The sequence below is a fragment of the Puma concolor genome, chromosome F2, assembly GCF_028749965.1.
Source record: "Puma concolor isolate L17-30 chromosome F2, mPumCon1.1.hap2, whole genome shotgun sequence".
NCBI classification, from domain to species: Eukaryota; Metazoa; Chordata; class Mammalia; order Carnivora; family Felidae; genus Puma; species Puma concolor.
In genome coordinates, this window is record NC_141684.1 from 66,183,678 (window position 1) to 66,205,722 (window position 22,045).

At 38.5% G+C, this 22,045-nt stretch overlaps 1 long non-coding RNA gene across 1 annotated transcript; it reads right to left on the reverse strand.

Moving 5' to 3' along the window:
* Positions 1-12,141: 12,141 nt before the first annotated feature.
* LOC147572068 (uncharacterized) lies at positions 12,142-14,055 on the reverse strand. Its single transcript, XR_015246659.1, has 2 exons — positions 13,966-14,055; positions 12,142-13,238 (listed from the first exon to the last, which is right to left on the reverse strand). It is a non-coding gene; the product is annotated as an uncharacterized LOC147572068 (long non-coding RNA).
* Between the last annotated feature and the right edge of the window lie 7,990 nt (positions 14,056-22,045).

The following is a 22,045-nucleotide window of genomic DNA, read 5'->3' on the forward strand; positions in this document are numbered from 1 at the left end:
AGTATAGCTCTTTTACTCCCTTGGTTTAATTTATTCCTAGGTATTTTATTCTTTTTGATATAATTGTAAACAGGATTATTTTCTTAATTTCTCTTTCTGCTTCTGTGTTATTACTATATAGAAACATAACAGACTTCTATATATTAATTTTATATCATGCAACTTTATTGAATTCATTTATTCTGTCAATGTTTTGGTGGAGTTTTTAGTGTTTTTTTATACGTAAGATCATGTCCTCTGCAAATAGTGACAGTTTTATTTCTTCCTTATCAGTTTGGATTCCTTTTATTTCCTGTCTGATTGCTGTGGCTAGGATTTATGGTTTTATGCTGAATAAAGGTGTCAAGAGTGGGCACCTTTGTCTTGTTCCTGATCTTAATCCTGATCTTAAAGGAAAAGCCCTCCATTTTTTACAATTGAGTATCAGGTTAGCTGTGGTTTTGTCATGTATGGCCTTTATTATGTTGAGGTATGTTCCCTCTAAACCAACTTTGTTGAGAGTTTTTAAGTGGATGTTGAATTTTGTCACATGCTTTTTCTGCATCTATTGAGATGATCAATATGATCAATGTGAGGATGATCAATATGATCAAGATGATCAATAGGATTTTTATCTTTCATTCTGTTAATATGATATGTGATGTTGATTTTGCATATATTGAAGCATCCATGTATCCCTGGAATAAATTCCACTTGATTGAGATGAATGACCCTTTTAATGTATTGTTGAGTTCAGTTTGATAATACTTTGTTGAGGATTTTTGTATCTATGTTCATCAAGGATATTGGCTTGTATTTATTTATGTATGTATGTAGTACGTATGTATGTATGTATGTAGTATCTTGGTCTAGCTTTAGTATCAAGGTAACACTGGCTTCACAGAATGAAATTTGAAAATTACTCTTCCTCTATTTTTTTTGAAAAAGTTTGAGAAGAATACACATTAACTCTTTTAAAAATGTTTGGTAGAATTCACCTGTGAAATCATCTTGGCCTTTGGTTTATGGGGGGTTGTTGTTGTTGTTAATTACCAATTCAATTTTGTTACTAGTAATCAGCCTGTTCCAATTTTCTATTTCTTCATGATTCAGTCTTAGAAAATTGTATTTCTATGAATGTATCTATTTCTTCTGGGTTGTCCAATTTTGTTAACATACCATTTTTCAGAGTAGTCTCTTTATAATCCTTTGTATTTCTGTGTTGTCAGTTTTACTTCTTTTTCATTTTGGATTGTATTTGAGTCCTCTCTCCTTTTTTCTTAATGAGTCTGACAAAAGGTTTATCAGTGTTATATTTTCAAAGAACCAGCTCTTTATTTCCTCGGCTTTTTTTTCTTTTCTCCTTTTTTTTACTTTATTTCATTTATTTCCATCTTTCTTATTTTCTTCCTTCTAACCTTTGGATTTAGTTGTCTTTCGTCAGTTCTTTCAGGTATAGAGTTAGACTGTTTGACTTTTTTTGTTTCTTGACCTAGGCCTGTACCACTATAAATTTCCCTCTTATTAATGCTTGTGTTGTGCTTCAAAAATTTTGGACTGTTGTGTCTTCATTTTTATTAGTCTCCATGTATTTTTTTTCTATTTCCTCTGATTTCTTCATTGATACATTGGTTTTTTAGTAGCATGTTGTAGCCTCCAAGTGTTTGTATCTTTTACCAGTGTTTTCTTATAATTGGTAATTAGTTTCATATACTGTTTTGGTTGGAAAAGATGCTTGACATGATTTCAGTCTTAAATTTTTTGAGACTGGTTTGGAGTCTAACATGTGAGCTGTCTGAATAATGTTACATGTGCACTTAAAGTATGTGTGTTCTACAGTTCTTAAAGTATGTGTTTTGTATGTACATGTAAATCGACCTAGTCCAATGTGTCATTCAAACCACTGTTTCCTTATTTTGTTTTTTTTTTTTTGGGGGGGGGGGTTGGATAATCTATCCATGTATGTAAGTGAGGTGTTAAAGTCCCTTTCTTACTACTGTCAATTTCTCCCTTTATGTCTGTTTAATATTTGCTTTATATATTTAAGTGCTTCTAAATGTTAGGTGCATAAATATTTACAATTGTTATCTCCTTTTGTTGGCTTGAGCCCTTTATCATTATATAATGCCCTTCTTTGTTTCTTGTTATAGTCTTTGATTTAATATCCATTTTGTCTGATACAAGTATTGATACCCCAGATTTTTTTGTTTCCATTTTCATGGAATATCTTCCTCCATTCCTTCACTTTCAATCTCTATCTGTTTTGAGGTCTAAAGTGAGTCTCTTGTGGGCAGCATATAGATGTGTCTTTTTTTTTTTTTTTAACGTTTATTTATTTTTGAGACAGCATGAACGGGGGAGGGTCAGAGAGAGAGGGAGACACAGAATCTGAAACAGGCTCCAGGCTCTGAGCGGTCAGCACAGAGCCTGACTTGGGGCTCGAACTCACGGACCGCGAGATCATGACCTGAGCCCAAGTCGGATGCTTAACCGACTGAGCCACCCACGCGCCCCTAGATGTGTCTTTTTTTTTAAATCCATTCAGTCACCCTATGTCTTTTGATTGAAGCATTTAGATCATTTACATTTAAAATAATTATGGATGGGGCACCTGGGTAGCTCTGTCCATTAAATGGCTGACTCTTGATTTGGGTTCAGGTCATTATTACATGGTTCCGGAGTTCAAGCCTCACATCAGGCTCTGTGCTCACAGGGTGGAACCTACTTAGGATCCTCTGTCTCCCTCTTTCTCTGCCCCTCCCCAACTCGTGTGCTTGCATGCTTGCTCACTCACGCTCGCTTGCTCGCTCAAAAATATTTTTTAAAAATTTTTAATAATTATGGATAGACATGTAGTTATCGGCATGTTGTTGCTGAGTTTCTATGTGGTTCTTCTATGTTCCTTTTCTTTGTTGTTGAGGTCTTTAGTGCTCAGATTCCTTTCTCTTAATTTTTTGTATGACTATTATAGGTTTTTTGATTTGTGCTTACCATGAGGATCATATATAACATCCTAAGTATAGAGCAGTCTATATTAAGTTGATGGTCACTAAATTCAAACACATTATAAAAGCACTACATTTTTACTCCCCCCAACACATACACACATTTTTTATATATATATATATATATATATATATATATATATATATATATATATATATATTTATTTATATATATATTTATTTATATATAAATATATATAAATATATATATTTATATATATTATAAATATATTTATATATTTATATATATATCGTATCTTACTTTGCTTATTTTGTGAGTTCCTTAAGTAATTTTTTATCTATTTGATTTTTACTACATTTGTCTTTTAACCTTCATACTAGCTTTAAAAGTTATTGATTCACTCTTTTTGTATATATTTGCTTTCACCAGTAAAGTTTTTTCTCTCTTTCTTTCTTTCTTTCTTTCTTCTTAGTTTACTTATTTTGAAAGAGAGAGAGCAGGGGAGGGGCAGAGAGAGAGAGAATCCCAAGCAGGTTCCATGTTGTCAGTGTGGACCCCGATGCAGGGCTCAATCTCACAAACCATGAACTCATGACCTGAGCCAAAATCAAGAGCTGGGCACAACCAACTGAACCACCCAGGTGACCCCAAAGTTTTCCTTTTCATAATTCTCTTTTTTTTTTTTTTAAGTTTTATTTATCTTGAGAGAGCATGCGTGCAGGATAGGGGCAGAGAGAGAGGGAGACAGAGAATCTCAAGCAGGCTCTGAGCACTATCAGTGCAGAGCCTGATGTGGACTTGAACTCAAAAACCGTGAGATTATGACCTGAACTGAAATCAAGAGTTAGGCGCTTAACCTACTGAGCCACACAGGCACCCCTCATTTTTTCTTTTCATAATTTTCTTCTAGTTACAGTCTTTTCCTTTTCAAGAAGTTCCTTCAATACTGCTTGTAAAACCTTTCAGTGGTAATGAACTTTAACTTTTGTTTGTGTGGGAAACTCTCTCTCCTTTTAATTCTAAATGATAACTTTGCCATGTGAAGAGTATTTTGGGGTATAGATTTTTTTTTTTTTTTACTTTCAGCACTTTGAATATATCATTTCACTTCTTTCTTACCACAGAATCTGCTAAAAAAAATTAGCTCATCACCTGATGGGGCTTTCCTCTTGTACAGAACTTACTGCTTTTCTCTTACTACTCTATATCTTAAAACTTTGGCATTTTAATTATTACGTGTCTTTGTTTGGGCCTCATTGTGTTCATCTTGTTTGGCGCTGTCTGTGTTTGTTTCCTGAACTTGGATGTCTGCTTTTTTCCCCCCAGGTTAGGGAAGTTTACAGCTGCTATTCAAATTTCTCTCCCTTTCTCTCTTCTTCTAAGGCCCCTTTAATGAAAGTGTTAATATGCTTGATGTTGTCTCAGAGGTCCCTTAACCTATCCTCTTTTTTTCTTTAATGCTTTTTTCCTTTTTGCTGTTCAACTTGGGTGCTTTCCATTAACCTGTCTTAGAAACCACTGATCTGTTCTTTTGCATCCTCTAATGTGCTGCTGATTCCCTCTAGTATTTTTCAACTCTGATTGGTTTGTGTGTGTATACATATATTGTCTGTATATATTTTTCTGTCTCTTGAAGTTCTCCCTGAGTTCATCTACTCTTCTTTTGAGTCTGGTGAGTGTCTTCATGACCATTAGATTTAACTTCTGTAGATTGCTTAATTCCATTTTGTTTAGTTCTTTTTCTAAAGTTTGGTCTTTTACTTTCATTGGCCCATATTCCTCTATCTCCTCATTTTGTGTGACTTTCTGTATTTTTCTATGAATTAGGCAAAACAGCTATCTCTCCCAGTCTTGAAGGAATAAACTTGTATAGGAACATATACAAGTGTAAACTGTAAACTGGATACGCTTGTGCAGTTTTGACTAGCTGACTGACGCTGTAGTGGGTATAAGCTGGGGATACTGGGACACACTTGGACTGCCTGGCTGGCATGGCTGGAGCTATAGTGAGTTCAGTCTGGGGGATATTCTAGCGTGGATTTCGCTGGGGCCACCTCAGTCAAATGACTGGAATTCAGGTGGTCATGAGTGGGTGGGCTGTTTGGGGGAGGGGGACTGTGGGCTAGGGGCCCAAGGTTCCCTGAGGCTGTAGGCTGGCTATAGCACCCAGACCTGCTCTTGTCTGTGCTATCAAGGTGGGGGGAGAACATACACAATGGCGTTTGCCAGCATCTCTGACCATTTGGTAGGTATTCTAGGGTGACTTCACTTATAGTCGAGTTGTCCTTTAAACTGTGTCTTCTTAGGAATAAACATTTTAAATGGCCAATGCTTTCCTTTTTATTTTAATTCCATTGGAGTTACCATCCAGTGCTATATTAGTTTCAAGTATATAATATAGTGATCCAGCAATTCCATGTATTAAATGGCCAGTGCTATTTATCACTAACAAATTGTTTTTAGATCTACTAGGGGAAGAAAAAAAATTAAAGCAAAGATACTAAGACCCATTGCTCTGAAAGCAGTAATTAGAGATGAATATGCAGTACCTGTGAATGCATAGTAGTAAGTCAACAGTCAAATATGATTCAATTTTCACAGAACTTTATAGTTTAATATTATTGGTCCATAGTTTGATATTATTTACCCATGGGTAATATTCCCCTTCCATTACAGTTTAAAACTGTGTTTCTCAAACTGGAGTAATGAACAGACCTCTTTAAAAATAAAACTCTTCCTTCCATGTGTGGAATTCCTGAATCACTATATTGTACACCTGAGAGTAACACTGCATGTTAACTAACTGGAATTAAAATTAAAACTTTAATAAATAGGAGTGCCTTGGTGGCTCAGTCGGTTGAGCATCTGACTTCGGCTCAGGTCATGATCACATGGTGTGTGAGTTCAAGCCCTGCATCAGGCTGGCTGCTGTCAGCACAGAGCCTGCTTCAAATCCTCTGTCCCCTCTTTCTTTGTCCCTCTCCCTCTCACACTCTCTCTCTCTCAAAAATAAACATTAAAAGAACTTTAATAAATAAATGAAATAAGGGGTTTTATTTTAATTTCTTAAACTTCAGACTCACAGATTTGCCCTAATTTATGTTTATTATGTTACTATTTAAACATGTATGAAATTAAAACAAGTTACAAACATCTTATGCTTATGGCCTTCATATATTTTTTTGGCCTTCATATAATTCTAAGCCCACAATAAATTTAGAAATTCAAATAAAACCAGAAAAATGAATAAAACCCAAATTAAAAACAATGTGATCAATTTCCCTTTTGCTGAAACCAAATTGCCATTTGCAATGAGATAGTGGTACCCATGTCTAACATGGGATCTCTTGGGTTCCTGTGCCCCTACTAAATACATATGTTTTTCCCTCAAGTCACTTTGTTCTGTCACTACTTTTCTCTGGTCAGATGCCATTCTTCTTACAAGCACAGAATGACTCAGTGGACTTTACTTGGCACAAATACATTATTTACTAGGTTAACCACTACTTTTATCATTAGCCCATGAGAATCAGAACAACTTGGTGATATTTTACACCTACCTAATAGTAAATTTTGCCATGGGATTATTAGACAATACTATTATAGTCATCCTAGTGATTCATAATATGCTTATGTTAACATTTTAGAAGATTACCATCAAGTAGAAACCATCAAATTAGACCCAAGGACCTACCTTTCTCAAGAATATGGGGTTCAACCTCTTTCACTGTTGGTGGAAATGCAAACTGGTGCAGCCGCTCTGGAAAACAGTGTGGAGGTTCCTCAAAAAATTAAAAATAGACCTACCCTATGACCCAGCAGTAGCACTGCTAGGAATTTACCCAAGGGACACAGGAGTACTGATGCATAGGGGCACTTGTACCCCAATGTTTATAGCAGCACTCTCAACAATAGCCAAATTATGGAAAGAGCCTAAATGTCCATCAACTGATGAATGGATAAAGAAATTGTGGTTTACACAATGGAGTACTACGTGGCAATGAGAAAGAATGAAATATGGCCCATTGTAGCAACGTGGATGGAACTGGAGAGTGTTATGCTAAGTGAAATAAGCCATACAGAGAAAGACAGATACCATATGTGTGCACTCTTATGTGGATCCTGAGAAACTTAACAGGAACCCATGGGGGAGGGGAAGGAAAAAAAAAAGAGGTTAGAGTGGGAGAGAGCCAAAGCATAAGAGACTATTAAAAACTGACAACAAACTGAGGGCTGATGGGGGTGTGGGAGGGAGGGGAGGGTGGGTGATGGGTATTGAGGAGGGCACCTGTTGGGATGAGCACTGGGTGTTGTATGGAAACCAATTTGACAATAAATTTCACATATTAAAAAAAAAAAGAATATGGGGTTCAAAATCCAGTTTAACAAATGCTATTCCAAGAAATCTCCCCCATTGTGAGTTTCTCTTGGAATCCCATTCACAATCATACAAGGGACCTCGAAGGTTCTGTGTAAGTTAGCATGTTCAAAAGCAGTGATAAATGTGTAGCATCCTTAATATGAGAATATTTCTTCCATTTACTATAGTTTCTCCCTCTCCTCTCTTCCTCTTCTGCCTAACTCATCCTTCCTTCTTTATTAACCCACTTGATACTCTACTCTCTTTCACCTTTCCTATTCTATTTTACCCATTTCTTCCTTCTCACTCTCCTTTAACTGGACATTACATGAAACTGAAGTGTACTTCCAAATTATTTTAGATGTTCCCTTTACCAATGGTCTCGTAAGGATTAGTAGCCACAAAGAGGGGGGGAAATGTTTTTTCATCCCTGACGGCATGGTGAGATGCAACATGCATAGCATCTCCCATGAAGATTGGGTGACTTGTGCTCTGTCCCCAGTTTCCCAATTTCAGCAAATGCCTCTCTGAGAAGACTGGCTTGTTTTAATTGTACACAAAATAAGAACAGATCCTGTTTCTTTCCTTTATATGCAGCAAAGTTTAGAGGAAATGACTGACATCTGCATTTACACAGTGCTGAACATTCTTATCAAAGACTAAATATTTCCACTTAAGCTTGCCTCTTTGACGCTAGCAACTGTTTCTGAACTTCCACAGGTCATCAAGGCTTGATGGCAGACACAACAAAACTCTCTTAGAGAAAGGTCTGTATGTTTCCAGAAATATCCTTCCTTTCTCTACAAATCACAAAGAAATGGGAGGAGAGGCCAAGGTATCCTGGGCTCCAGATAACATTTCTCCCTTCAGAGGAATAAATGCTTATCTGTTTGAGCTGACCAGTGGGCAGCATACTAAAACTAAGTGTGTATACAACAAAATGGAGTTGATTATCCTATGACTCAAATAGGGTATCTAGAGGCAATTTCTAAAATATTTTGATTAGTAATCATTTCTGGGAATGAAAACAGTCTTCTAAGCAGTTTCTTTGAATGATGATGCTGGTAGCGGGTGTGTGTGTGTGTGTGTGTGTGTGTGTGTGTGTGTGTGTGTGTGTGTGTGTTAATAAGACTTAGATCCAATACCACCACTTTGAAAAGCTTTCCTTGGGGCGCCTGGGTGGCGCAGTCGGTTAAGCGTCCGACTTCAGCCAGGTCACGATCTCGCGGTCCGTGAGTTCGAGCCCCGCGTCGGGCTCTGGGCTGATGGCTCAGAGCCTGGAGCCTGTTTCCGATTCTGTGTCTCCCTCTCTCTCTGCTCCTCCCCCGTTCATGCTCTGTCTCTCTCTGTCCCAAAAATAAATAAACGTTGAAAAAAAAAAAAAAAAAGAAAAGCTTTCCTTGATCTTTCTTGTAAAAATTCATGGTTCTTTTTATTTCCATAAATGTACCTATATTGATTATCTGTCATTCTGATTCATATTGTGATTAGTTCCTTAAAAATTATTTTATTGCAAGCCTCTTGAAAGCAGCAGTTAACTTTATTTTTTTATTTAAATGTTTTCAATGTTTTTATTTATTTATTTTTTTTTTTTTGAGAGAGAGAGAGTGAGCATGAATGAGGGAGGGGAAGAGAGAGAGGGAGACACAGAATCCAAAGCAGGTTCCAGGCTCTGAGCTGTCAGCACAGAGCCTGACATGGGGCTCAAACCCACAAACTGTGAGATCATGACCTGAGCCTAAGTCAGACACTCAACCGACCGAGCCACCCAGGTGCCTCAAGCACTTTAATCATATTCTTCAAGTTCTATGCAGGTGCTTACAAATAGAAGGTCTTCAATGCTGATTGGACTAAAAACCTATTAAGTTGTTACTTTAGTCATTAACAATTACAAGGCTAGTCGAAAGAGGTGAAAATCTATACACTGAAAACTGTAGAAAGCTCATGAAAGAAATTGAAGAAGACACAAAAAAATGGAAAAATATTCCATGCTCATGGATTGGAAGAACAAATATTGTTAAAATGTCTATACTACCCAAAGCATCTACACATTCAGTGCAATCCTTATCTAACATTCTTCACAGAGGTAGAACAAACAATCCTAAAATTTGTATGGAACCACAAAAGACCCCAAATAGCCAAAGCAATCCTGAAACAGATAACCAAAGCTGGAGGCATCACAATAGCGGGCTTCAAGATGTATTACAAAGCTGTAATCATCAAGACATTATGGTACTGGCACAAAAACAGACACTCAGATCAATGGAACAGAATTGAGAAGCATGAAATGGACCCATAAACATATGGCCAACAAATCTTTAACAAAGCAGGAAAGAGTATCCAATAGAATAAAGACAGTCTCTTCAGCAAATGGTGTTGGGGAAAACTGGACAGTGAAGAATGAACAGAAGAATGCAGAAGAATGAACCCGGACCAATTTCTTACACCATACACAAAAATAAACTCAAAGTGGATGAAAGACCTAAATGTAAGACAGGAAGCCATCAAAATCCTCGAGGAGAAAGCAGGCAAAAACCTCTTTCACCTCAGCCACAGCAACTTCCTACTCAACATGTCTTTAGAGGCAAGGGAAACAAAAGCAAAAATGAACTATTGGGACCTCATCAAGGTAAAAACCTGCACTGCAAAGGAAACAATCAGCAAAACTAAAAGGCAACCGACAGAATGAGAGAAGATATTTCCAAATGACATATCAGATAAAGAGTTAGTATCCAAAATCTATAAAGAACTTACCAAACTCAACACCCAAAAAACAAATAATCCAGTGAAGACATGGGCAAAAGACATGAATAGACACTTCTCCAAAGAAGACATCCAGATGGCCAACCGACACCTGAAAAAATGCTCAACATCACTCATCATCTGGGAAACACAAGTCAAAACCACAATGAGATACCACCTTACCCCTGTCAGCATGGCTAACATTAGCAACTCAGGCAACAGCAGATGCTGGCGAGGATGCAGAGAAAGAGGAACCCTTTTACACTGCTGGTAGGAATGTAAACTGGTGCAGCCACACTGGAAAAGGTGTGGAAATTTTTCAAAATACTAAAAATAGAACTAGCCTATGACACAGCAATTGCACTACCAAGTATTTATCCAAAGGATATAGGTGTACTGTTTCAAAGGGTCACACACACCACAATGTTTATAGGAGTGCTATTGACAATAGCCGAAGTACTGAAAGAGCCCAAATGTCCATCGACAGATGAATGGATAAAGAAGATGGGGTATATAAGAGAGTATTACTAAGCAGTCAAAAAGAATGAAATCTTGCCATTTGCAACCAGTGTGTATGGAACTAGTGTATTATGCTAAGCAAAATTAGAGAAAGACCAATAACCTATGACTTCACTCAATGTAGAATTTAAGACACAAAACAAATGAACATAAGGGAAGGGAAGCAAAAATAATATAAAAACTGGGAAGGGGACAAAACAGAAGAGACTCCTAAATATAGAGAACAAACAGGATTGCTAGAGGGGTTGTGGGTGGGGGGATGGGCTAAATAGGCAAGGGACATTAAGGAGGACACTTGTTGGGATGAGCACCAGGTATTATACGTAGGGAATGAATCACTGGATTGTACTCCTGAAATCATTATTGCACTATATGCTAACTAACTCAGATGTAAACTTAAAAAAATAATAAAAATGAATAATTAACAATTACAAGGTTAATAAGTCTGTCACCTGGTCTTGAAAACTATGGCTGCTGAGAAGTTAGGCTTCATGAGATAATAAATGCTGTGTATTATTATTTTGCATATCTACCACCTAAAGTTTAAGGACATCTTTGGAAACATCGTGTCCATAGTATATGTGAAATGGCTTTGGACACCATAAAACTTCATAAAAATGCTAGAGGTGACTGTTAGATTCTGATATAAACCAAGGGTATAGCATTTCAGTGGCTAGGTAGCCCAGTGATCTATGTTTTATTAAATGAGGTGGTCTAAAAGTAGTATAGTAAACCTCATGGCTATGATTCATTCATACTCCACTAAAATTTGAATTCACCACTATGATCACATGAACTGAAATGTATCTTTGCTCTACCAATAGCACATGGTTTTGTTAAAGACATTTTTTTCAGAGTTTGATAGCCTGCATAAACAAATTATAATAAAAGTAATAGCTGTGTTATAAAACATTTTCAGAGACTGCTTCCAAAGACCCCTATGTGACAACACTTTGGCCTAATGGAAGGGTGTCTCCATGGCTACTGAATCAGAAAGCATTAAAGCTGCCTAGCTATTAAAATAGCTGTTTGCTATTTATTTCCTTATTTCCTTTTAGCACAATTAATAAGGTGTCTATCTTGTACATAGTTTATTTTAAATTATTACAGACACAGATCATTGGAGAATCTGGGCAATCCAAATTATTTTATACAACGCGATAGAAAATCATTTCAAAAAGACAGGAATGAACAAGAAAAATAACCTTCAGTTTTTACAAGCATATAAGTCAAAAACCTGATTACATTTGTAACAATCTACTATTATAAAACATGACATGAAAATTAAAATTCAGAGGAATCCTTTGGAATTAAACAAGGAGGTTCAGAAAGACCAAGATTGCAGGAACTCACCCCCACACTGCTACAGTCAGAAAATCAGAAATACTGGTCCATTGACATTTGGGTGTGCTACTGTTACTGAACAGCTAATATTTGAAGGACCTAAAACATCATCCAACAGTGTCAACCTTGAACAAAAAGAAGTCTAGAATTGTGCAATACTTCCAGAGCAAAAGTAGAGGAAAAACTTATAAAAATTATCAGGAGCTCAAATATATTCCACTGAGTCGGAGTTACCCATTCTTCATATTGTTTTTATTGGAAATTTTAAGTGGAACGACGATAGAAACGTTTTCCAATCCTAATTTAAAAAATAAAGCAAGGCAACACAGAGCACTCCCTAAAACTGGCATTCGAGTGAGGAAAAATCTTCACTTGGGTTTGAGAAAATGTATAACCAAAGACAATGACACATGCAGAGAAAAGAGAACTACGATGAATTTTAATTTTAAGGAACAATATCTGTGATCACACTTTTAGTCTTTCATTATAAATTTTACAGAATAACATTTGAAATGTGCTGCAAAGTATTCATGTTTTGAAGTAAGCTATAAATATAATTCTCGGTAAATGAAAATGCCACAGTACTGTATTTAAATGTTTTCTCTGTCAGGCCATATTCTAATCTTCTGTCTCATGAGCTTATTTTTATCTGCCTTTTTTCATTACTCCAGTAGAAAAACTAGAAAATATAGGTAAGCAAAAATGAAAAAAAAATATTCTATATTGTCACCACCCAGAGATAAATAATATAAACATTTTTGGTTTCCAGACTTATGAAAGCTCTATTCACTATACTGTAACCTAATTGTTTCCCCCAGTTACTAAAATGTGGACATCTTTCCTTGTCAACAATAGACATGTAATCATTTTGAGGGCTTCACAATATTCCATATCATAATTTATTTAACCAAACCTGCATCAATATGATGCAGGCTGGCTGGGTCCGAGGATCCGGAAGGGATTCTTGCAGGACCCACCAAGAGGGCCCTTGGCTTTGCACAGGATAGAAATCAAACCTGAGTCGAGAGGCAGTGAGAGCAGAAGGTATTGAAGACCTAGAGAGAATGCAGATACATAGTGTCTGGGAGACTCAGAAAGGAAAGAAGGGTGAGCTTCGTCTTTGCTTGGGACCTGGGGTTTGTACTGAGGAATGTGGTCCAGTGTGTGTGTCTGCTCAGGCATCCAGGAGCAAAGATGAGTGTTGAGGTGTCTTCTGTAGGTCACATATCCCTTGGAGCCAGGGGTCTTGGTGAGTCAGTGCTTTTGGGCAATCTTCATGATAACTCTGCCTGGTCACTCCTTAGGTGTTATCTATTGTGCTGGAAGACTCTAAAGAAATCATTAATGCCTTGAGTTTTACAAAGAGGACATACATAATCTGTTCTGTTAGGCCTGTGTAAGGTGGGGGAGAACAGAGGCAGCAAAAAGGCAGTCTTTCATGAGGTCCTTTCAGTTTCCTGGTCTCAAATAGATGTTTGGGTTGTTTATTATAAAAAGGTGATAAACAATCTATTTTCTATCCTGTACCTGGGATGACCTTTTACAATGTAAATGAGATAAGTTACTCCCCCTACTGATAATTTCATTTTACTCTTGGGGGAAAAGACCTTAACTCCTCCCCTGGCCTACAGAACCCTACCTAAGCGAGGTCCTGGCTCCACACCAAGAACCTCCTATCTCTCTTCCTCTCATCTGTTCTAGCCTTGCATACTTGTCTCTGTGGTCAGACAAGCCAACAATGTGTTTCTGCCTCAGGAACTCTGAACATAGCTTACCTTTAGCTAGACACTCTTTAGCAAGCTCCTCACTATCTGGGCCTCTGCACCTGGTAAGGCTTTCTGTTAACCATCTGCCCACTCTGCCACCAGTTTCAGTTACTGCTCTTCATACTGTCCAAAAACATCCTTCATTCTTTTTGTTGTTGTTGTTGCTGTATATTTTGTCATCCCCTCGAGGCTGTAGATAAGCACAGTACTAGGCACATGCCAGACCCTTAGTGTTTGTTAAATTGATTTGTTAATTCAGGACAGAAACTTAACAAATGTCCTTCCTACCTTAGTTGTGTCTTCAGAGGCAGCATTTGCAGGGAAAAGAACATTGGTCTAGGAGTAAGCCAGGCTTTTCTAATCCCGGGCGCATTAAAAGTCATCAGTGGGGGGCGCCTGGGTGGCGCAGTCGGTTAAGCGTCCGACTTCAGCCAGGTCACGATCTCACAGTCCGTGAGTTCGAGCCCCGCGTCAGGCTCTGGGCTGATGGCTCAGAGCCTGGACCCTGTTTCTGCTTCTGTGTCTCCCTCTCTCTCTGCCCCTCCCCCATTCATGCTCTGTCTCTCTCTGTCCCAAAAAATAAATAAACGTTGAAAAAAAAAAATTAAAAAAAAAAAAAAGTCATCAGGGGAAAACTTCCTCTAACTCTCACCCCTTTCTGCCACAACCACACCCTCGGAGGTAATACTCAGCAATTCTCCTTTGTGGTATTTACTACAGTTGTTAATTATTCACATCATTGTTTGTCTTATGGAGAAGAAAGGTTTTTTTTTTTAATATGAAATTTATTGTCAAATTGGTTTCCATACAACACCCAGTGCTCATCCCAACAGGTGCCCTCCTCAATACCCAGCACCCACCCGCCTCTCCCTCCCACCCCCCATCAACCCTCAGATTGTTCTCAGCTTTTAAGAAAGGTTTTAAACAAACTCCATGAGGTTCAGGACTATGTCTAACTCCCCGGCTGGGTTCCCAGCTCTGGCAATCATGCCTGGCACACAAAAAAATATTTGTTGAATAAGAGAAACATTAGTCTTCTCTGGGCTGAAAATACTGGAGTTTAATAAAAATTTTAACCCTCTATATTTTATCTTAAGAGCTGGCACTAGAATTCTTAGGAAATATCCGGTAGACCATTTGGAGTAGGTGAACGTTGAGGACTGTGAGAAGGTGCTGAGGCAACAAAAGAAAGGACTGACCGGTTCTGCATGACAAAACGAGAGGAATTTGTTTTGGCTCTAAGAGAGAGGAGGAGGCCAGTGATGTTGACATAAAACTGGGGCACCAGGTGAAGGAGGAAGGGTGGAGGAGTGCAAATTCCCTTGGCAAGGTCTCTACTTCTGTCTTTCCATCTTGGTAAAGAGAATGGCCGAGCAAACCACCCTGTGAGTGTGGTGTGTATGTGGAGGAGGCGGGGCAGGGGGGTGAAAACAGGAAAGAACCTGAATGTGACATCTGAGTCCATGTGCTGCTGAACAAAGGCAAAAGCACGTGACACTGAAATAATCCATAAACTGAGGACACAAAAGTGTAGAGCCAGAGGTGCCTTTGAGACTGTAAAGTGCCTGGGAATTGAGAGAAATCAGCCACAAGCCTTGGGATTGGGGGATTGATTTCATTTTAGCTATACCTCAGGGGACAAGGAGACCCCAGGTCACACCTGAATTGAAACAAGTGACTCCTATTATCGCCTATATGTGGCCTTAGTTGCCACCCATCCTTGCACCAGTTTGGAATTTGGGGGATGAGAAAGGGAGAAAAGTTGGAATGGGAGACCTTCTCCCTTATCACCGCATTAGATTAACTTTGCCAAAATGTCTCTTCCTCCCTGTCTTTTAAGGGGTAACTTAGTAATTCAGTGACTTACAGTCTTTGGGCAAAGGGTGCTCTATAAATAAATGGCATACCCTTTGCAGTTAGAATTAAGGTACTCAAAGTAAACTCCACATGATTTTACTTGATTACTCAAACAGATAATGCCATTTTGAAATGTTTTCAAGAATGAATTGCTATACTGCTTTCAACTCCCTACCTAGAGAATAGTCTGTGAGGACAATCCTATAAAATCTTTGATGATGACTCATGAGTAACCTGCCAGCAGAAAAATATCTGATATCAAAAGTACTATTCTTTACATTTGTGTAATTGTAGAACACTGCAGGAGAAAGGAAATAGTTGCCCATTCAGACACAAATTATTAGAATGTATAAATAAGTTCTTTTCTTTTTCCCAGAACTCAGTAGGCTAAGCTGTGTTGTGTTACAAGTGTGAACATATCCAAGTTCCATTACTGCCAGTGGCTCCTGTTTTCATTGGAACAACTCTGGTTCTTCCCAGGAAGAAAGTTTTAATATTTCTTGACAAATTCAACTGGCTCCTAAGTCAGCATACTAATATATTCACTCCACTTCCTCTGTCTTCTGAAGGGAGAAAAGGCAATAGGCAGGGACATCTTTATTGACTCTTCAGTGTCTACTTATTACATTCAAAGTAGTTTTATTGATTATAAACCAGAGGAGAATGACCTACATGTTATTCAGAAAACTGAAACCACGGTCTATAGCTATTCAGAAAACCCTATTCCCAACATGGACATTATCCTACTTTAAAGCAGGAAAGAGTCTATTACATACAGTTCATATTTGCATATATGTGATTTTGACAAAGATTAGGAAATTATAGGTATTTATGATTATTGATTCTGAATAGAGATTATGGTTATGATAGAATAATGATACTCCCCAGCCCCCAAAGATATCCATGTCCTAATCCTTAGAACCTGTGAATGTGTTTTACATGGCAAGAGGAGTTACGTTTGCAGGTGCTAATCAGTAAATAGATTATCCTGGACCATCCTGGGTTATTCAGGTAGGCCCAGTGTAATCACAAGGGCTCTTAAGAGTGGAAGGAGGAGGCAGAAGAGAGAACAGATGAGCTGTGACTATAAAGGAGCAATGATCAGAGATGAAAAGCTGCTGGCTTTCAAGATGGAGGAAGGGGGCCACAAGCCAAAGAAGGTGGGCTGCTTTGATAAGTTGGACAAGGGAAGGCAATAGGCTGTCCCCTAAAACCTCCAGGAAGAACACAGTCCTGCTGACACCTTAACTTTAGCACATTGAGACTTGGATCAGATTTCTAACCTCCAGAACTATAAAAAAATGGAGTTGTGTGTTTTTTAAGTCTATTTGTTTTAAGAGAGAGAGAATGAGAGCACAAGCATGAGTGGGTGAGGGACAGAGAGAGAGGAAGAGAGAGGATCCCAAGTAGGCTCTGCACTGTCAGCGGAGAGCCCAACACAAGGCTTAAACTCTCGAAATTGAGATCATGACCTGAGTGGAAACCAAGAGTCAGATGCTCAACTGACTGAGACACCCAGGTACCCTACAAATTGAGTTGTTTTAAGGCACTAAATTTGTAGTAATTAGTTACAGCAGCAACAGGAAATTAACACAGGTGAGTCTGATTATTGTTAAATGGAGGATTTTAAAAGACTGGGAGTTTGGTACTTTCCAAATTCTATATAATATATAATATCTTTTAATTAGGAAAAAAATCTCATGTTTGTTATTTTTTCAAATAATACTAAAATGGTAATGAGGGGGAGCAGGGTGGCTCAGTCAGTTAAGTGACCGACTTCAGCCTCAGGTCATGATCTCACAGTTTGTGAGTTCCAGTCCTGTGTCAGGCTCTGTGTTGACATCCTGGAGCCCACTTCAAATCCTCTGTCTCCCTCTCTCTCCCCCACCTCCCCACCCCAGCTTGTGCTCTCATTCTCTCTCTTAAAATTAAATAAACATTAAAATGGTAATAAGGGAGGTGGTAAATTTGAGCACTTAGGCTCAAAACTGAAAACACCCTAATTGTTCCTGAAAGTTCTTAATACCACTTACTGAGCAAATTGACTTATGAAGACCCACACAACAAAAAGTGGCAGAGTTTATTTTAATCCCGTAACTTACAAACAATTAAAACTCAATATTTATTGACTACCAGGCACCATCTAAATCCATCAGCTGATGTGTATCTTTTCCACACAATTCCTTAATGGACAAAGCATAACATTCTCCACAGGACATGTGCAATTACTTTCTGACACATTTCCCTTGTTTGAGTTTTACCTGCGGTGCTTGGTGACTGTGGCAGTCTGAGCTGGTTCAGAGGGAGGTTGTCAGACATAGTGAGGTGGAGTTAATGGTGTTGTAACCCATAGAAGGGGTGGTGGCACTCATAGGAGAGGGGTCTGGGTGGGTAGAAATGATGGACTATTTCACAATGAACTACAACACTTGTGTCCTTGTTTGTTGGAACATGCTGGTTTTCATGTTTTCCTTTGGTGTTTGTGGACCAGAGAAAAGGTGATATGTCTGAAAGGGGATGTGGGGAATTACCTAGCCACCTTTTTTTTTCTTCATTTGCTCCAAACTCCATGGCATGTTACACAAAGTCCCCAGTGCTTTGTCTAACCTAAATCCCTGCGTCCTGTTTTCTCTCTCCAGGCAGTTGGCTGGAAGCATACCATCAATCATTCCCCACCTCACTCTTGAACCTCAAACTGTCAACTTCTATCTCCATGCTGTTCCCTCAGCTAGAATACCCTTCTCTTCATTTTCAGGTTTTTATCCTTCAGAGCTCAACTCAAATGCTAACTGCTTCTTACAACAATAGGGGAAACCATGTGCCAAGGACTTTCATATACATTATTGAATCTGTTTCACTTGAGCCTTGCTTTCTCCTCTTACAATATGTTTACTTGAACCTGAGTCTGTATGCTACAGGTGCTACTGCGTAAAACCTCCCTTCAGTCAGGACCCATGGTTGGTCACCGTTGGCTCCTTGCTCCCTTAGCTCTATGCTTAAATCTCTGTTATTGATTATTGTATCCTGCTTCACAATTAGTTACTGTTTTACATGTTTGCATCCTCCCTTCAGACCCCACTGTCGGTTTGTTGAAGCCTGGTACCTGTATTATCCTCCTATGAGATGTATATCCACAACGTGCCACATGTAGGGCTTTATAAACTAAAACATATACATATATTAAGTTACAGAACAGGAATTTCTTCTTCAGCTGCTTCTCCTGCTCATGAATACTGACAGTCACAAGGTTTCAAAAAGTTTAGAATTTTCTTTATACACTACCACCATTCTTAATGTGGAAAGTTCACAGATGGGTCACAGACTGGAATTGGGAAATGATACTAAAATTGTTGTTTGCTGCTGCTATTTTTTTTTAAGGTTTAACTAACAGGACCTGTTGCTTAATGAAGTGGAGTAATGAACCTTGTAGAAATGTCTCTAGGATTTCAAGGTGGATTGGGGGATAATATCACTGGAGAGGCAGTACAGGGAAATAATAATCTTCAACTGAGCAGAGGCCACCCCTGCCTCTTCCAACCAAGCTTACTTTTGCCTGCTAAAACATGGGGGGTCGGGAATAGACAGATTCTGGGAGACTGGTTTAACCTGTTGGTTCTAATGCTCGGCCGAATGAGGCAATGGTAGTTCAAGCCAGATTTGAGACTCTTTACAGGAAATTATTGAAGAATTTCAAAGCCAGTTAAAAGATGCATTAATATAAGTGAAAACTAAATAAATTTCTCATGAGTACTTTGGTTGTTTGAAGAATAAGTGGGCCTGATAATTCTTGGAGGACATAAATTGTTGATGCCTTCCAGGAATGGCATCTCCCCAAATTATATTGCTAATTTGCCCTAAGTGACGCAAAACTCTAGAAACTATTACATGTTTACAAAATAAAAATCCTAATGTAAAAAATACAAAGATATCTCTCTTTTGCCAAAATCTGTTTCCAAAGTTAAGGATTATTTTCTATTCTTTGAAAGAATTGTGTGTGTGTGTGTGTGAGTATTTTTTGCAAAACTATATAAATATTTAACTTAGAAAAACAGGAGAATATATTTGCCCAAAATAAAGCTTCTTCATACCCCTTTTCTTTTCCTGAAACACATGTTTCCAGAAGCAAAGACTTCTTTTTGTGGAATGTGTTTTTCCATATAGATAAGTTTTTCCAAACAAGATGAAGGAATGAATTAAAAGTGCCATGATGCCTGTCACTGGCTACAGCAGAATGTAGAAAAATAGTCATTCTTCCTGTACCCTTTCTCAATGACCTTCTCCGTCAGGAAGGAAAGGTTACCAGCATCCCTAGCATCCCTCCGGTTCTCTGGTGGTAAGAAGGAAGAGGCCCACAAAGGCCTCATGCTGCATATTCTGGGACCAAACACACTTAATCTTCATCTATCGAAGTAGAAAGGAAAGGCAGTTACATATAAATACAATCATTTTTTTCTTTCCAAGTCTTTCTCTTCGAAACAAATATCCAGTTACAAAAATGTTAGCCAAAGAACACATTTTAGGATACCTTGGAATTCTTTGAGGGAGGAAGATAACAATCCATTTCATAAGCTCTGGATTCCACTCACCCTTTCCAATGGCCAATTTTGTCATGGCCATTTAGCAATTGTGTTATAATTTCAAAGATTAGTGAAGGTTTCTAAGAGCATTGGTGGACCAGGATCCTTCTAGCTTTCATTTTGAGAGAAAACTGAGGGGGCGGGGGGTGATAGGAGAAGGACAGGGAAGGAGAGGACCAAGAATAGGAAATTTTCCAGACACATTCTTCAGGTTAATGTTTACTGACATAACTAGGCTCCCAGTCACAGTTAACTAACCAAATCCTAATTATATTTCATGGAGCAAATTTAACCCTCTACAACAATAGTGCTCAAACCTTAGTCCATCAGAATCATCACAAGGTCTTGTTAAAACAGATTGCTGGGCCCTATCCTCCGAGCTTTAGATTCTGTTGGTTTGGAGTGAGACCTAAGCGTTTGCCTTTCTAACAAGTTCCCAGATGATGAAGATGATATCCTTGGTCCAGAGAACACACTTTGAGAACCATGGACCTAAAGCAGTTATTCACAGTCCTGACTGTATCAGAAGGCCCTTTGGAAGTTTTATAAAATCCTGATTCCTTGACCACACCCTAGATCCACTGAAACAAAATCTCTGGGGTTGATCTTGTCAAAGATAAATAAATCTGGACACTAGTTAAAGCAGTAAAGATAGATTTTATTCAGTAATAACTACTGAAATAGGAAGAAAGATCCAGCATGAACTGAAATCAACTTTGTCAGAACAAAAGGCAAGAGAGTTTTTAAAAGTTGAGGTATGCTAAGGGAAAAACATTAAGATGTGTTAAATGTCTGTGGGACAGGCCGTCTGGGTTTGTTAATTGGCACTTATCCTGAGGAGAAACAAACTTCTCCTATTTTTAAAGCAGGAGGCAGTAGAACATGTTAGAGCTGGCTGAAGCCACCAAAGTTAGGCCTTACCCCCCTACTGCGACTGGGAGCTAGGTCAAGAGTGAGAGTTCGCCTGCCTTCGTTCTTGAAAAGACTGTTCTGGGTGGTAGCATTTTACATCTCAAAGGGACAGAGAAAAGATTTATAGTTGCAAGCTTTCTAAAGTAACTGCTGTATGAGAGGGTTTAGAGGCCTATCTGCCTATCACCAGGTTTTGGCTAGAATAAACCGTTAACTCACCTGGCAACATTGAGCTTTCTCTGGCAGCAATTTCAGGGGGCTGCTGTTATCATCCCAGGGATGCAGCCTTGAGCTGTTAGAAACTATGCTAGTGTTTCTTCAAGTCTCTTAGTGTGTGTGGAGAAGGGGGTGAGGGGGCAGAGGAGTGGATGAAATCATTAATGCAGAGAGTCTGGTTTTTACTGGCCAAGGTTGAGGCCTGGTCAAGAAGAGAACTCAGAGGAGACTGAGTAGGATTTGTTAAGAAAAGAGTCTGGCATCTGTATGTTGAAGCTTGTCCATTGATGATTCTAGTGACCAGGGTTAAAAAAACAATTGTTACAGTAAGGAGATATACAGTACTTGAAGAAAGGCAGTTTGATTAAATGTATTTCTAAGTTGTTCCTAATACTCAACTGCAGAAGCAATTGCCAAACAGGAAAGATTTCTGCACTGCTCTGTGGTATGGACACATAGCGTTTCAGAGCAGTTGTAATTACCTCGCATTTCATAAAGTAGCATTTCATTCAGGTTCCAAGTCAAGGAAGATAAGGGACTGAGAAGTAACTGCAACAAACACCCTCAATATTTTTTCTTCAATATTTAAAAATATATATTCAGGGACATCTGACAATTGGCTGTGAGAGACCTAGTGCAAGCCCTTACCTCTCCATATAGAGTTACCCCTGCACCCAGGGAAGAGCATATCAAATGACATCCCCTGGCTGCAGCACTTTTGTCTAGGGGAAGTCATGTTAAAATAAATACCAGATGCAGCATTGAATGGAATAAGAATTTTAAAAAATGCAGCCTAACAGGGCAAT